The 15,102-nt window shown below is 65.9% G+C and overlaps 1 long non-coding RNA gene across 2 annotated transcripts; it reads right to left on the reverse strand.

Moving 5' to 3' along the window:
* Positions 1–10,624: 10,624 nt before the first annotated feature.
* Positions 10,625–13,868, reverse strand: LOC141961250 (uncharacterized). 2 transcript variants are annotated; one of them, XR_012633748.1, is made up of 4 exons: positions 13,793–13,868; positions 12,624–12,740; positions 12,129–12,276; positions 10,625–10,716 (listed from the first exon to the last, which is right to left on the reverse strand). It is a non-coding gene; the product is annotated as an uncharacterized LOC141961250 (long non-coding RNA). The 2 variants fall into 2 exon arrangements; XR_012633749.1 differs by lacking the exon at positions 13,793–13,868 and adding an exon at positions 12,877–13,195.
* Positions 13,869–15,102: the final 1,234 nt, after the last annotated feature.

Here is a 15,102-nt window from a genome sequence, read left to right on the forward strand (position 1 = left end):
CTCTGCTTACCCAGGCAGACTAGGTGCAAGGGCTCACGTCAGGCCACAGGGCCAGACTACGGTCTCCACGACCCGGTTATTTCATCCCCACACAAAGAAAGATAAATGTACATTCAAGAGAGCCACGTCTTCCACACCTCTTTCACTAACGATGACATACTGAGTGAGCAGCTTCGGCTCAGGGCCTGTTGTTCAGGCTTCAATACTTCCACTTTTTACATCGGAATAGGTGGTTGGTTATCACTTAGTAAAATACCTGTTAGCACAATGGTTAACAGTTATAAAATACACAGGACTCGTCTACAAGTCAACTCTGGCTTGGCCCTATTGTCCAAGCCTTAGCGCTTCACCCCGAGAGTCCCCTTGCAAGCAGCCAGGACCAACACACGCCGCAAACATTCCAGCGGCTGCCAAAGGTTAAAATCCCACGCGCAGCGCCACGTGGCAGGCAGCGGTTAAAGCCGAGTTGGGCAGAAAAGGAGCTAAATGGGGAACACGCAGTTGGAGAAAGCATCTGATTGAGCACCCCCGGCACTGAACAGATGGGGAAAGGGTGGGCACAAACGCCCTTTTGGGGCAGGGAAGAGGAACGTGCTCCTCCAGAGGCTGAGATCCAGCCGCTTCCTTCCCCGTACAGGTGCGGAAAGAGAAGCACTCAGAGCAGGGGAATCCACCTCCAAAACCCTGCTCCCGACTGCTCTTCCCCCGGCATCCCACGCAGCCTCAAAGGGCGCTGCGGGTGGCTGCAGAGCCCTCCCGCTCCCCACGGCTGGTGCAGCCACATCCAAGTACAGAAAGGAGTTTTGAGAAAACTTCAGGAAGTTGGGTCATCGTCAGGTGGAATGGGAGCAGGTTCTAAAACTGGAGAACTACCAAGAGCCGCGTACTTGCTCACGAGGCAAAGAAAACATCCCCAAAGGGGCAGGGACGCTTGAGGCGACCACAGCCCAGGTGACAGGGAGATCCCCTGCCCAGGAAGGCTTTCTCTCGCCTCTTTGGCGGACCGCTGCCGCTACTCCTCCCGCTCGCTCTTGCCTCGAAGGTCCTTCTGCACGCGGTGGATGTCTCTCCCTTCTTCTCCACGAACAACTGCTGCAAGAGCAGGAGAATGCCATCAGGTCTGAGAGCGACGACGGTCCTGGGTGAGAGCTGGCCACAGCACCACCTGAACACCGGCCGCCCTCACACAGCCCTATACCCCCGCCCCCCCGAAAAAACCTCACAGATCGGCTTTTCTTACCCAATCGGTGCTCCGGTGCTGCCACACGTGGAGTCGAGGCGGGCGCTGGAGCTGGGCTCGGAGTCGGGCACTCTGGGCAAACGGAGCTGGGCATGCAGAGCGGCGGCCACCGAGGCTGCGCCCCTGCTTACAGGGGGCTCGAGCCGCTGCCGGGACTGCAAAGTGCCCGGGACTGCAGGGCACGGGCCAGGCCCCGACTTACAGGGCAGCCCCGGTCCCAAAGGCCCACGAGGCCCCTCCTCTCCGCTACAGGGGCGCCCTGACCCGCACCCCGCTAACAGGGCCGCCACCCCACACAAGGCGCCAGCCAAGCACTATCGAGAGTGCTGGGCGCTGTCTGCCCTGAAGGCAGGTGAATCGGCAGCAGCGGCCCTTTCCCAAGAGGTTCTGGGGGCTGGGGAAGCAGAACTTCCCGAGGGGGGTTCCTCATCGCTTGGGAGAAGCTGCCGCGTCACTGCGGAGCAGCTGGTTGCAAGGGGCTGGCGGCTGAGGCCCACCCGTGCTGCCTGTCCCCCTAAATCTCCCCCTGCCCTGCCGTACCCCTGTCCCCTCTCCCTCTATGCTTTAAGCCCCCAGGCCGCCGGGCACCACCAGGTGAGAAAATGGGGTCTGAGGCGGCTCAGGCCGGGGCAGGGGGCAGGAGGGAGGAGGGAGGGCCGGGGGCCAGAGCACGCTGAGGGAAGGTCCCTCAGGCGGCCAGCTTCCCCGTCGTCCAGGCAGAGGAGCTGGCGCCCGACCGCGCCGTCCTTCCAGGCACCTGCTCCCGGAGAAGGAAGAAGCATCCGTGGCCTGCGGAAGAAACTACGAGGCGAGGGCAAGCGAGAGGAGGAGCGGCACGCTGAAACCGGGGAAAGAGAAAGGGGCTGCGGGCAAAGGGCCCTCCCTGTCACCACGGCTGCTGTGGGACAAGAGCGTCCTGGGCAACTCTGGGAGGGTCTCGAGGACTCTGGGGCAGGTACTTGGCTCAGGGCCATTCCCTGCGTTTCTAGAGGCTACCGCGGTTCTCGGTGAAGGGGACACAACTGCCGAGCCTTTGCCCTCGAAGGCCGGGGGCCGCAGACGCCCGCTCGCTACCCGCTCCTCCTGCCGAGGGCGGGGGACGGGCACAACCCTGCTTACAGGGCCGTCGGGTCAGAGGGCTCCACGGCTCGTGGCACTCGCCCCGAGTACGGGGCCGGCACGCTGGCAGGTCGCCAGCAGGACAGGCAGCCACCCAGGCCCAGAGAGCGGGCGGGTCACGCGTCGGCCGTGCTACGACCGCGCGGCTTGGCTCCGTCCTTGGAAAGGAGGGGCCAGCCGGGACTCGCCCTCCGCTCGCGGGCTCAGCGGGGACCGACCCCCTGTTGCTGCACAGAGCCCCTCTTTCCCTCCCGGGAAGTTTAAGCTAAGTACGCTGCAGCGATTTCAACAGGGGCCTAAACAAGAAGCTCCTTCACTCGCTCACTCGCACCGACGCGGACACAGGCAGGCACACGGACACGGACAGGGGGAAAGAAAACTTCCCAGGAGAGAGAGCGAGCTCTGTGCAGCCAATGTCTGGGGAGCCGTCCCCTCCCGCGAGCAAGAGAGCAGAGCCTCGGACCTGTCCCCCCGGACGCACGGAGCCCAGAGGGACTCAACGTGCCACGGGGCTTCGCGGGGGACCAAGGGACAAGTGCCGCGACGCGCCCCGACTCCAGGGGGTCACGCTGGCCAGGCCGCCAGCAGGCAGAAAGCCGCCAGGGCCGGGGAAACAGCCCTCCCCTGCCTACAGGGCGGGCTTGGGGGCCAGAGAGCCCCATTTGCCCCTCGGTGCGGGGACGGTGCCGCTCTCTCCTTACAGGGTCACCCCTCTCTCCGGGCAGCCAAACCGTCGGGGCAAGGGGGCAAAAGGCCAGAGACCCGAGCCCTGCTTACAGGGAGGTCACCCGGCGCAGCGCCAGCCAGGACACCAAAGGTGCCGGCAACGGTGCCGTGGGGAGGCCCCTTTGCCCTGAGCTCCCGCCTCTCCCCCCAGCCCTCTCTTCAGCCCGCCGCTCCTCCTCTCCCTCGCTCCGGCCTCGCAGCTCCTTCACGATGCCTTGTCTTGCTTCTCGAGGAGCTGGTGCTCGGAAGGAAGGCGCAGCCAGGCGCCAGCTCCCCCACCCGGAGGACAGAGCAGAGGCCCCGGCCCCGCTGCCAGGCCCCCCCCCGCGCCCAAGTTACAGGCCGGCCGGCCTGGCTGCGGCTCACCACCACGGCGCGCTTCAGGAGCTCCGCTTCCCGCCCCGGCCGCAGAGACGGCGCCGCTCACCCCCCTTAGAGGGTTGCCACCTGCCCGGCAGCCTGACCACGGGGTGACGTGGCAAAAGGCCAGCAAAAACCCAAAGACCCGAGCCCTGCTTACAGGGGGGTCACCCGGCACAAAGCCGGCCAGGGCACCGAAGGTCCTGGCGACACGCTGGTGCGACCACAGCCCCGGTGACAGGGAGGTCCCTTTGCCCAGAGCGCCCTTCTCCTTCCTCCTCTTGCTGCCCAGACTTCCTCCGCGCCTCGTCCCACTCCCTCTTGGCCTGCAGCGGTACAGGACGGAGACCTCCACGCCGCTCCGCCGCCTGCTGCAAGGGCAGGAGGATGCCGTCAGGTCCGAGAGCGATGCTGGTCCCCGGCGAGAGCTGGCCACAGCACCACCCGAACCCCGGCCGCCCTCCCAACACCACCACCATCCCCCCTCCTTGCGAAAAAGACTCACAGATTGGCTTTCCTCACCCAGTCCATGCTCCAGCACTTCCTGCAGGGATGTCTACGACGGGCGCTTTTCTCCTCCGGGCTCCTGGCCGCGTTCAGCGAGGCTTGGACCCTCCACCGCCCCTGAGGCGATGGCCGTCCCTCCTCAGGCAGCTCCAGTCCCCTCTCACCGGTCCTGAGGAAGCTCCGCTCCCCCACCCCCCGCCGTTGACGACACTCCCCCCCCCAGGGTGATGACACCACCCCACTTCCCCCCACCAGGCGACGACACTGCTCCCCCCCCCCACACAGACACAGAGGCGACGACACTGCTCTCCCCCCCCCCCCCCCCGCCGAGGCGACGACACTGCTCCCCCCCCCTCCCCCGCCGAGGCGACGACACTGCTCCCCCCCCTCCCCCGCCGAGGCGACGACACTGCTCCCCCCCCCCTCCCCCGCCGAGGCGACGACACTGCTCCCCCCCCCCTCCCCCGCCGAGGCGACGACACTGCTCCCCCCCCCCTCCCCCGCCGAGGCGACGACACTGCTCCCCCCCCCTCCCCCGCCGAGGCGACGACACTGCTTCCCCCCCCCTCCCCCGCCGAGGCGACGACACTGCTCCCCCCCCCCGCCGAGGCGACGACACCGACCCCCTCCCCAAGGCGGCTCCCGTCCCGTCCCCCCCCCCCCGTTCCCAAGTCGATCCGGTACTTCCCCAGGCAGGTTCGACTCCTGCTCGCCCCTTCCCCGGGCAGGTTCCCCTCAGGCGACCGCTCCGCCCCTCACAGCGGCGCTTTGTTCAGAGCGCCCTTCTCTTTCCTCTTGCTGCCCAGACTTCCTCCGCTGCTCCTCCCGCTCGCTCTTGCCTCGCAGGTCCTTCCACACGCAGTGGACATCTCTCCCTTCTCCGCCACCAGCTGCTGCAAGGGCAGGAGTGTGCCGTCAGGTCTGAGAAGGACGCCGGTCCCCGGCGAGAAGTGCCCACAGCACCACCCGAACCCCGGCCGCCCTCCAACCCCCCCTTCCCCCCCGAAAAAAACCTCACAGATCGGCTTTTCTCACCAGAGCCGCTGCTCCAGCACTTCCTGCAGGGACGACCGCGCCGGGCACTCGTCTGCTCCAGGCACCTTGCCGCGCCTGGCGGGTCCAGGACTCTCCTGAGCCCCTCAGACAATGGCGCTCGCCCCCCCACAGGCGACTCGGGTCCACCCCCGCCCGCCCCGAGCCGAGCCGAGCCGATGAGGTCCCCGCCGAGGCGGCGCCGATCGCCGAGCAGCCTTTTCCGGGGGCGCCGCTCCCGCTCCTCTCAGGCGGCCGCGCGGCGCCTCACTGCTGCGCGCGCCGTTCCCGCCCTTCGCCTCAGGCGAAAGCTCCGCCCCTCACGTCGGCGCGCGGCGTTCCCGCCCGCCGAAAGCGTCGGGGGCGTGCCGAAAGCGTCGGGGGCGTGCCGAAAGCGTCGGGGGCGTGCCGAAAGCGTCGGGGGCGTGCCGAAAGCGTCGGGGGCGTGCCGAAAGCGTCGGGGGCGTGCCGAAAGCGTCGGGGGCGTGCCGAAAGCGTCGGGGGCGTGCCGAAAGCGTCGGGGGCGTGCCGAAAGCGTCGGGGGCGTGCCGAAAGCGTCGGGGGCGTGCCGAAAGCGTCGGGGGCGTGCCGAAAGCGTCGGGGGCGTGCCGAAAGCGTCGGGGGCGTGCCGAAAGCGTCGGGGGCGTGCCGAAAGCGTCGGGGGCGTGCCGAAAGCGTCGGGGGCGTGCCGAAAGCGTCGGGGGCGTGCCGAAAGCGTCGGGGGCGTGCCGAAAGCGTCGGGGGCGTGCCGAAAGCGTCGGGGGCGTGCCGAAAGCGTCGGGGGCGTGCCGAAAGCGTCGGGGGCGTGCCGAAAGCGTCGGGGGCGTGCCGAAAGCGTCGGGGGCGTGCCGAAAGCGTCGGGGGCGTGCCGAAAGCGTCGGGGGCGTGCCGAAAGCGTCGGGGGCGTGCCGAAAGCGTCGGGGGCGTGCCGAAAGCGTCGGGGGCGTGCCGAAAGCGTCGGGGGCGTGCCGAAAGCGTCGGGGGCGTGCCGAAAGCGTCGGGGGCGTGCCGAAAGCGTCGGGGGCGTGCCGAAAGCGTCGGGGGCGTGCCGAAAGCGTCGGGGGCGTGCCGAAAGCGTCGGGGGCGTGCCGAAAGCGTCGGGGGCGTGCCGAAAGCGTCGGGGGCGTGCCGAAAGCGTCGGGGGCGTGCCGAAAGCGTCGGGGGCGTGCCGAAAGCGTCGGGGGCGTGCCGAAAGCGTCGGGGGCGTGCCGAAAGCGTCGGGGGCGTGCCGAAAGCGTCGGGGGCGTGCCGAAAGCGTCGGGGGCGTGCCGAAAGCGTCGGGGGCGTGCCGAAAGCGTCGGGGGCGTGCCGAAAGCGTCGGGGGCGTGCCGAAAGCGTCGGGGGCGTGCCGAAAGCGTCGGGGGCGTGCCGAAAGCGTCGGGGGCGTGCCGAAAGCGTCGGGGGCGTGCCGAAAGCGTCGGGGGCGTGCCGAAAGCGTCGGGGGCGTGCCGAAAGCGTCGGGGGCGTGCCGAAAGCGTCGGGGGCGTGCCGAAAGCGTCGGGGGCGTGCCGAAAGCGTCGGGGGCGTGCCGAAAGCGTCGGGGGCGTGCCGAAAGCGTCGGGGGCGTGCCGAAAGCGTCGGGGGCGTGCCGAAAGCGTCGGGGGCGTGCCGAAAGCGTCGGGGGCGTGCCGAAAGCGTCGGGGGCGTGCCGAAAGCGTCGGGGGCGTGCCGAAAGCGTCGGGGGCGTGCCGAAAGCGTCGGGGGCGTGCCGAAAGCGTCGGGGGCGTGCCGAAAGCGTCGGGGGCGTGCCGAAAGCGTCGGGGGCGTGCCGAAAGCGTCGGGGGCGTGCCGAAAGCGTCGGGGGCGTGCCGAAAGCGTCGGGGGCGTGCCGAAAGCGTCGGGGGCGTGCCGAAAGCGTCGGGGGCGTGCCGAAAGCGTCGGGGGCGTGCCGAAAGCGTCGGGGGCGTGCCGAAAGCGTCGGGGGCGTGCCGAAAGCGTCGGGGGCGTGCCGAAAGCGTCGGGGGCGTGCCGAAAGCGTCGGGGGCGTGCCGAAAGCGTCGGGGGCGTGCCGAAAGCGTCGGGGGCGTGCCGAAAGCGTCGGGGGCGTGCCGAAAGCGTCGGGGGCGTGCCGAAAGCGTCGGGGGCGTGCCGAAAGCGTCGGGGGCGTGCCGAAAGCGTCGGGGGCGTGCCGAAAGCGTCGGGGGCGTGCCGAAAGCGTCGGGGGCGTGCCGAAAGCGTCGGGGGCGTGCCGAAAGCGTCGGGGGCGTGCCGAAAGCGTCGGGGGCGTGCCGAAAGCGTCGGGGGCGTGCCGAAAGCGTCGGGGGCGTGCCGAAAGCGTCGGGGGCGTGCCGAAAGCGTCGGGGGCGTGCCGAAAGCGTCGGGGGCGTGCCGAAAGCGTCGGGGGCGTGCCGAAAGCGTCGGGGGCGTGCCGAAAGCGTCGGGGGCGTGCCGAAAGCGTCGGGGGCGTGCCGAAAGCGTCGGGGGCGTGCCGAAAGCGTCGGGGGCGTGCCGAAAGCGTCGGGGGCGTGCCGAAAGCGTCGGGGGCGTGCCGAAAGCGTCGGGGGCGTGCCGAAAGCGTCGGGGGCGTGCCGAAAGCGTCGGGGGCGTGCCGAAAGCGTCGGGGGCGTGCCGAAAGCGTCGGGGGCGTGCCGAAAGCGTCGGGGGCGTGCCGAAAGCGTCGGGGGCGTGCCGAAAGCGTCGGGGGCGTGCCGAAAGCGTCGGGGGCGTGCCGAAAGCGTCGGGGGCGTGCCGAAAGCGTCGGGGGCGTGCCGAAAGCGTCGGGGGCGTGCCGAAAGCGTCGGGGGCGTGCCGAAAGCGTCGGGGGCGTGCCGAAAGCGTCGGGGGCGTGCCGAAAGCGTCGGGGGCGTGCCGAAAGCGTCGGGGGCGTGCCGAAAGCGTCGGGGGCGTGCCGAAAGCGTCGGGGGCGTGCCGAAAGCGTCGGGGGCGTGCCGAAAGCCGAGATACAGGAGCAGGGGCGGCCTGAGCTCGGGCACAGCGTAGAGGCGGGATTACCAGGAGGGAGGGAAATGGGCAGGCAGGCACATGGGGCGGCAGACAGGCTCGCCGAGGATAACAATGCCTGGGAACTGGCCAGAGAAAGCTGTGGGCAAAAAGAGACCCCAAAGCCGATCTGAAACAAGAACTGAACAAGGAAAATAACAGCGCTAGGTTACAGAAGAGAAAGGGAGGATGAAACAAAGGAAGGAGAGAGAGCAGGACCAAGCATCTGGAAGAAAGAAAAAGGGAGAGCTAGAAGAAGACACAAGAGGGAGTGGGAGCAGGAACGAACGAGAGCAGAAGTACAGGGAAGAAAAAAACAACAAAAATCATAGCAGCATGGGATAGAGAGGGGGCCAGGGGACAGCCCAAAACGTCCAAGAGGGGCAACAGGGCCCGAGGGTCCGCGACTCACCGCAGGTGTCGCTCTCAGCGCTGCCAGGAAAAATTTGCCGATTCAGACCCTTCTTTCTCCTTCTCTCCTCCCTTCCTTTTCTGGAGGTGCAGTCGCTCAGCTGCCCTCCACCTCAAAGAACACGCGGGTGTCTCTCGGCTCTTACAAAACGCAGCTTCCTGCACGTGTGGCCTCGCTCGCACGCTGCGCGGCCGTACCGCGCTCTGGGTGACGCGCACGGACCCTGATCGCACGCTGGCGGTCCGGCCCGCTGCGGACTGTACAGAGGGCTCCTGCCTCGCCCAGAGAGGCAGGCTCTCTCTTCCTGCAGTGGAAGGCAGCTGCTGCCCACATGCCCTTGATTTTCTTCTTTCCCTTTCTCAGGCCTCTGCAGCTTCAGCTGTGACAGCTCCTGTCCACAGCCAGAAAACGTCCCAGGGGCCTGTCCCTTCTCACCTCTCTGCTGCGAGGAGCACAAGGGCAGGCAGAGAACCCCACACAGTTCTGAAGTGGGTCCAGTCGACAGCATCCCCAGGGAAGGAACAGGCAAGCGCGGCCCCGGTGAGGCCTCTGGGAGAAGGTGAAGCGACTGCCGTTATTACCATAGATCGCCCCTGGCCGGAGCCCCCCTTCCACAGGGGCTCCTGCGGAGGCGCCAAGGGCCGGCTTGCCGCCATCCCCGCGGGGCTCGGGGGTGACCTGGGGCTACGGGACGGGCTTCAGGGTGAGATGCGAGACCTGGGGCCAGGACACGGTGCGGGCGAGGCCAGTGCCAGCTCAAGGGGAGCTCTGGCAAGCTGGGGAGGCACCCAGCACCAACCCCCGCGAGGCACCCATCTTCTTCCCCTCTGCCTTTGTCCCAGCTCTCGGGTAACTCCCTGGGGCTCCCCCGGCCTGGATCACCTCCAGGAGAGCCGAGGCCTGACACAGCGGGTGGTGTGAAGCTTCCTGCCCCACCGCTGCCGTGTGGCCAGCGGGCAGGAGGGGCCCCCACACCTGCCAAAGGGGCGGGCCGGCCTCACCGGCGGCCTCGGCCCTCGCCCACCCCCAGGAATCACGCCCAGCAAGCCTCATGCTGCGGCAGCAGGAAGGCGGCTCTGGCGGTGCCGCACACCTGTGCGGGGCCGGCGCTGCAGTCCTGCCCTTCGCGCACCGAGCGCCCGCCGGCAGCGTGACGTGGGGCGGCGGCAGCATTTCCTTACCAGGAGGGGGCACCGAGCGTGGCCGCACCCCCCCACGGGCATCGGAGCATCGCACTGACGTTGCTGGCGGGTGGCAGCGTGGGGCACGGGGCCACCTCTGTGTCGCCCACCGACAGCACCGTGTGGCGTTTGCCAGGCAGCGGCGGTTAGCGCAGGCGAGCGCCACCCCCCGCGCGAGCGGCACGTCACTGCGCACACGCTCTCGAGGAACGGGCACGATGCTTGGTGGGGAGCAGCTGGAAGCCCCCGGGAATCCACGTGAAAGCGGCAACAAAACTATCCCTCGTGCTGCACCACAGGGGCCGCGGCGGTAGCGAGGACTGCGCCGCCCTACGGGCGCCCACGAGCGGTGCAGCTGCCTGGCAGCCGAGTCTGCAGAACCTACAGCTCCTGGCACGCGCTGGCCAACGCGGCACGGCCGCCTGCACGCCAAGCGCTGTAAGACCCCGCATCCCAGCGTGACCCAGGGAACCAACGCGGCTGGCCAGAAACCCCACACGCCAGGACCACAGCTCCCGCTGGGTTGCGAGAGGCAGTTTTCTCTGCTTTCTGACCCTGCAGCAACACCGTTGCTCACCCCTCCGAACCCCCACCAGTGCACCCAGAAGCCTCACCACCGGCTCGGGGCAGCCCCTGCCACCACCTCCAACACTGCCACCCTGCAGGCACCGCCATCCTCCCCAGGAGCTGCCAGCTGATGGCACGGCTCCACTCACCTTCTCCCTCGGTGCAGCCAGGGCCCAGCAATGCTCAGCGACTGCTCTGCTCCTCCCTTGGTTGACACCGACCCCTCCGACGGCTGCCTTGCTCTTAACAGCAGCACCCGCCCCTCCACCCGGAGCAAGCCCTTTACAGGGAGGGGCCGCTGCCATCAGCCTCACTGCCCACACCTGGGGCCCCTCCAGCCCCAGCCCACAGCTGGAGGCCATCACCCACCCCCACAGAGCATCATCACCCCTCCCAGCCCCTCACCTGGGGCAAAGGAAGCACAAAAGGCAGCCGGCAGCCAGCAAGTGTTTATTCAGTCACACACAGAACAAGTCCCAGAAGGGAGTGAGTCTGCTCCGGGGCTCAGGGCCCCTAATGCTGCCCCTGCCCCTGGCACACCTTGGCGCTTGTTCCCGGAGCCACGCTCCTCAGTCCAGCCGGGAACAGTCAGTCGGTTCCTGGAGCAACAAGCTGCAGGGCAGAGCTGGAAACTGCCAAACATGAGGAGCAAGATGCAGGACACAAGAAGACAGAAGAAAGGTGGCAGCTAGCTGACTAGTACAGGGGTAGAGAGAACACAAGAGATGAGCAATGGGGCGGTGAGAGGATGGGGACAGGGAACCCAACGTGGATATGCAGAAAAAAAAGCAGCAGGGAGAGAAGAAAACAGGCAGCAGAAAGAAGGAGGAGGAGCAGGACAGAAACCAACAAAGAAGGACGAGGAGCAGCATAGAGATGCAGAAAAAAAAAAGCTGGGATGGGTGGCACAACAGACATGGAGGGGAAAAAAAAAAAAGGGGGGGAGCAGGGAGCTAGACCAAGCAAGATGGAAGAAAGACCAAAAAGCTCCAGAGAACAGGGCACAGAGGGAGGAAAAAGCAACAGCGATGGGGAGTCAGGACAGCAAACCATGGGAAGGAACACAAAACAAATCACATCGCTACATGTGACAGGGCAGAGAAGGAAGAATTAGGAAACAGGGACAGAGACACAGAAAAAAAGAGACCTGGAGCCAAAAACTAATCCTGATGCATACAGAAAGAAGGGGGGTGGGGGTGGGGGGGTGTATTCTAAAACAGGGGAAACAGAGACAGAGAGATGGAGAAAAGACAAAAGCAACAGACGACAAGGCATCGAGAGAGGAATTACTGAATAGTAACAGAGCGCCAGCCAGAAACAGGCCACAAAGCAGCAAAGATCACAGGGGGTACGGGGCACAGAGGAAGGAATTCGCAAACCCGGCACAAGGAGCCAGACAGAGAGAGAGCGAGGCAAAAATTAAATGGTGAAAAGAGACAGACCGCAGGGCAGAGGGAGGAATTGATAAACAGGGACAGGGCACCCGACAGAGCATGATGGAGAACAGGGAAAAAAAAAATAGCAGCAAGCTACAGGGAAGAGGAAGGAATTAAAGAACAGTGACTGGAAGACAGACAGCGACACACGGAGAGAGAGAAGACAAAAGAGCGATGGGCAACAAGATGGATAGGGAGGAAATGAAAAACAGCAGAAGGGAGTCAGCCAGAGAGAAAGACACCGAGGAAAAAGGCCAGACAGTCTATGAGGGACGGAGGTAGGAATGAAAAACGGGGGACAGGGAGCAGGAAAGAGAGAGATGGAGATCGCAGGGAATAGCAGCGGGTGCAGGAAGAAGAAAGGGGCATCAACAGGAACAGGGAGCTGGACAGAGAGGGATGGAGAAAGGCAACAAGAGCGGCAGGGTACAGGGCAGAGAAAGGGAAGACCTACAAGATGGGGACAGGGAGATGCTCCAAGCAAGACGGAAGATACAGGTGAGCAAAAAAAGTTGAGCAGCACCAGAAAGAGAGGAGTCTAGGAGAAAGACAGGGAGGGACCAGGCCACACAAGAGGGATGAGAGGGGCCCAAGAGCTCGGGACTTACTGCAGTTCTCCGCGCTGCCAGGAGAATTTGACAGGTCAGACTCCTCCTTCTGTTTGCCTTCTCCCTTCCTCTTCTACAGCTCCAGGTGCCTGGCTGTCCTCCACTTATGAGAAGATGTAGGTGTCTCACAGCTCTTACGAGATGAGGCCTGCTAGACACAGAACCTCATTCAATCACACACTACGTGCAGGAGTAGGACAGAGGAAAGAGAGAGAAACCGAGAAGTGAGGAGCAGAACGGAAGGATCGAGAGAGAAATGGACTGAGGAGTGATGCAAAAGGTACAGAACAAGCAGTCAGAAGTGCAGACAGAAAAAGAAAAGGGAGCAGCAAGACAAGAGAGAGAAAGTGAGAGAGGAAGGGGGAGCAAGGCAGAAGAAAATAAAGAAAAGATATAGAGAAGAAGAAAAAAAAATCACAGCGTGGGAAAGAGAAGGGCGGGAAGGGACTGGGACATACAAGGGGGGCGACAGGGCCCCGAGGGCCCGGGACTCACCGCGGCTCTCGCTCCCGGCACTGCCGGGAGAACTGGACAGGTCAGATGCTTCTTTCTCCTTCCTTCCTCCTGCCCCTCCTCTTCTTCTGAAACTCCACTCGCCCGGCTGACCTCCCCCTAAAAGAATACGCGGGTGTCTCTCGGCTCTTACAAGACGTGGCTTCCGACACACGCAGCCTCGCTCGCTCGCTCCGCGGCCGTTCCGCGCCTGGGTCCGGCCCGCTGCGGACTGTGCAGAGGGCTCCTCGCTCACCCGGAGAGGCAGGCGCTCTCCCCCTGCAGGGCGAGGCGGCTGCTGCCCACATGCCCTTGACGTTCTCCTTCCTTCCCTTTCTCCGGCCCCTCCAGCTCCAGCCGCGGCGGCTCCCGCCCCGCTGCCCACGGCCGGGAAGGCTCGGCTCCGCCCGTCCCTTCTGGCCCCCGAGTCGTGAGGAGCGCCAGGCCGGGCAGAGACACCCCACGCCAGCCCGAGCTGGGCGCAGCCGGCGGCATCCCCGGGGCAGGAACGGACACGCGCGGCCTCGGGAGGGGGCACGGAGGCGGCAGGGACCCTTATTGCCGCGGACCGGCCCGGCCGCAGCCCCAACACTCACCTCCGCCGCGCACGCGCACTCCCGGGAGACGCCGCGGCCGCGCATGCGCACCCCCGGGCCGGGGGGCACACCGCGTCTCGGGGAGCCGCGGGCAGCCCGCGGGAAACCGCCACAAAACCGCGTCTCGGGCCGCGCCGGTACCGAGGGCTGTGCCGTGCCGCGCGCGCCCGCCAGCGCCGCGGCTGCGGGGAACCGAGAGCGCAGAAACTGCAGCTCCCGGCGTGCCCCGGGGAGCCAACATGGCCGACCGGAAGCCCCCTGCACGTGACTACGGCTCCCGCCGCACCGCCCGCGCACCCGGAAGCCCGGCCGAGCGCAGCCCCGCGCGGCTCCGGGCAGCGCCGCCGCCGCCCGGCCCCGACGCGGAGCGGCCTCCGCCCCCGGTCCCGCCGCACCTTTCCCCGCAGCCGCCCGGCCGCGCGGCCCCGCTCCTGCCTCGGCTCGCACCGGCCCCTCCTCCAGCACCGGCCCCGGACAGGGAGGGGTCGCTGCCTGCAGCCTCCCTGCCCGCCCCTGCGGCTCCTCCGGCCCGGCCCACGCTCCCCCCCCCCCCCCGGTAACTATAGCGACCAGCACCGTTAATAAACGCCGGAGATGCCCGTCACTCCTCCGAGCTCGCGCTCTACGGGCCGCCGGTCCTCCGGTCGCGGGGCCGCCGCCGCGCACGCGCACTCCGGGGGCCGCCCGGCGCAGCCGCACGCCGCAGGTCGCCTCTCCCCGCCGGGGGAACCTTCCCCGGGCAGCGGGAGCAGCCGCTGGACGAGACCGCTCCGGTGCGCGGGCCGACGGGACCGACGCTGCCAAATCTTATAACCCCCCGGAGAGGGAGGAGCTCCGGCACGGCCGCAGCGCAGGGCAGCGCAGTCTCGCCTTGTGACCCAGAACTCAGCGGGGTGACCGAAGTGTCGGTCAGAGCAGCCTCAGGGCTCTTTGGACGGGTGGAAGGGGGAGGAAAGCCTGTGACAACGCGACACGGGAGCGCAGAGTTGTTTTAAGGACGAAACAGCGTAACTTCGGTCCCTGGGAGACCAGTACAGTAACTATTAAAAGCACACGTATTGTTAGATATTTTTCCTAAACTCACATTTTCCAATTTAGTTTTTCAAATCCTGGTGATAGCAGAAATAGTTTTTTAAAAAAACCCAGATAGATCCAGGAACATTTCTGCCCGCGTTCAGCCGCTCTTCTGGAGCGTACGCTAGGAGCTGGAGAACCCGAGCAAGCTGTCTGATTATATTTACGGCAGCTCTGGCCCCGACAGCTCCCCCGTCCGTCCCCTTGCCAGGAACTAGCGCCGCGGCGGCTACAGCTCAGCCCAAAGCCAAACCGACACCGACCTCGGCTCTGGAAAGCGCCCCCTCATCTCCCCCCGTTTTGCTGATTAGGGATATCAATTCAACTCAGACACCGGAGTGAAAGGAGCAGGCGTATTTTATTAGAAATAACTAAATAACAGAAGAATATGGAAAACACGCAGTCAGGAAAGACGGAATAGTGCACTCACACAGACAGGAAAATACAGGGTAACGCATCAAATCCTGACTGCCTGAGAGAGAGGGAACAGCGATTAAAAAAAGATCCCTCAGCACCTGCACCCGTTGCCATCACCCAGACCCGCAGGCAGCCCCGGTTACAGCGAGGGTTTGCAGAGCCTTTCCCGGCAAGTGGGAAACCCTACGCGGTGCGTCCACCCGTAGCTGAGGCCTCCAAAGTCGCTGTGAGCGGGTCCACCCTTCTATACCCCAAAATCGGCAAGCCAGAAGAGCTGGCACCTTGGTTTGGAGCGGAAATATCTGGTTTCAATCTCACATTAGATTCCCCCGGAGCCTGGCCAGGGCTCAGGGGAGAAGCTAAGGGAGCTCCTCTGCTTACCCAGGCAGACTAGG

This window comes from Athene noctua, chromosome 5 (genome assembly GCF_965140245.1).
Source record: "Athene noctua chromosome 5, bAthNoc1.hap1.1, whole genome shotgun sequence".
Taxonomy (NCBI): Eukaryota; Metazoa; Chordata; class Aves; order Strigiformes; family Strigidae; genus Athene; species Athene noctua.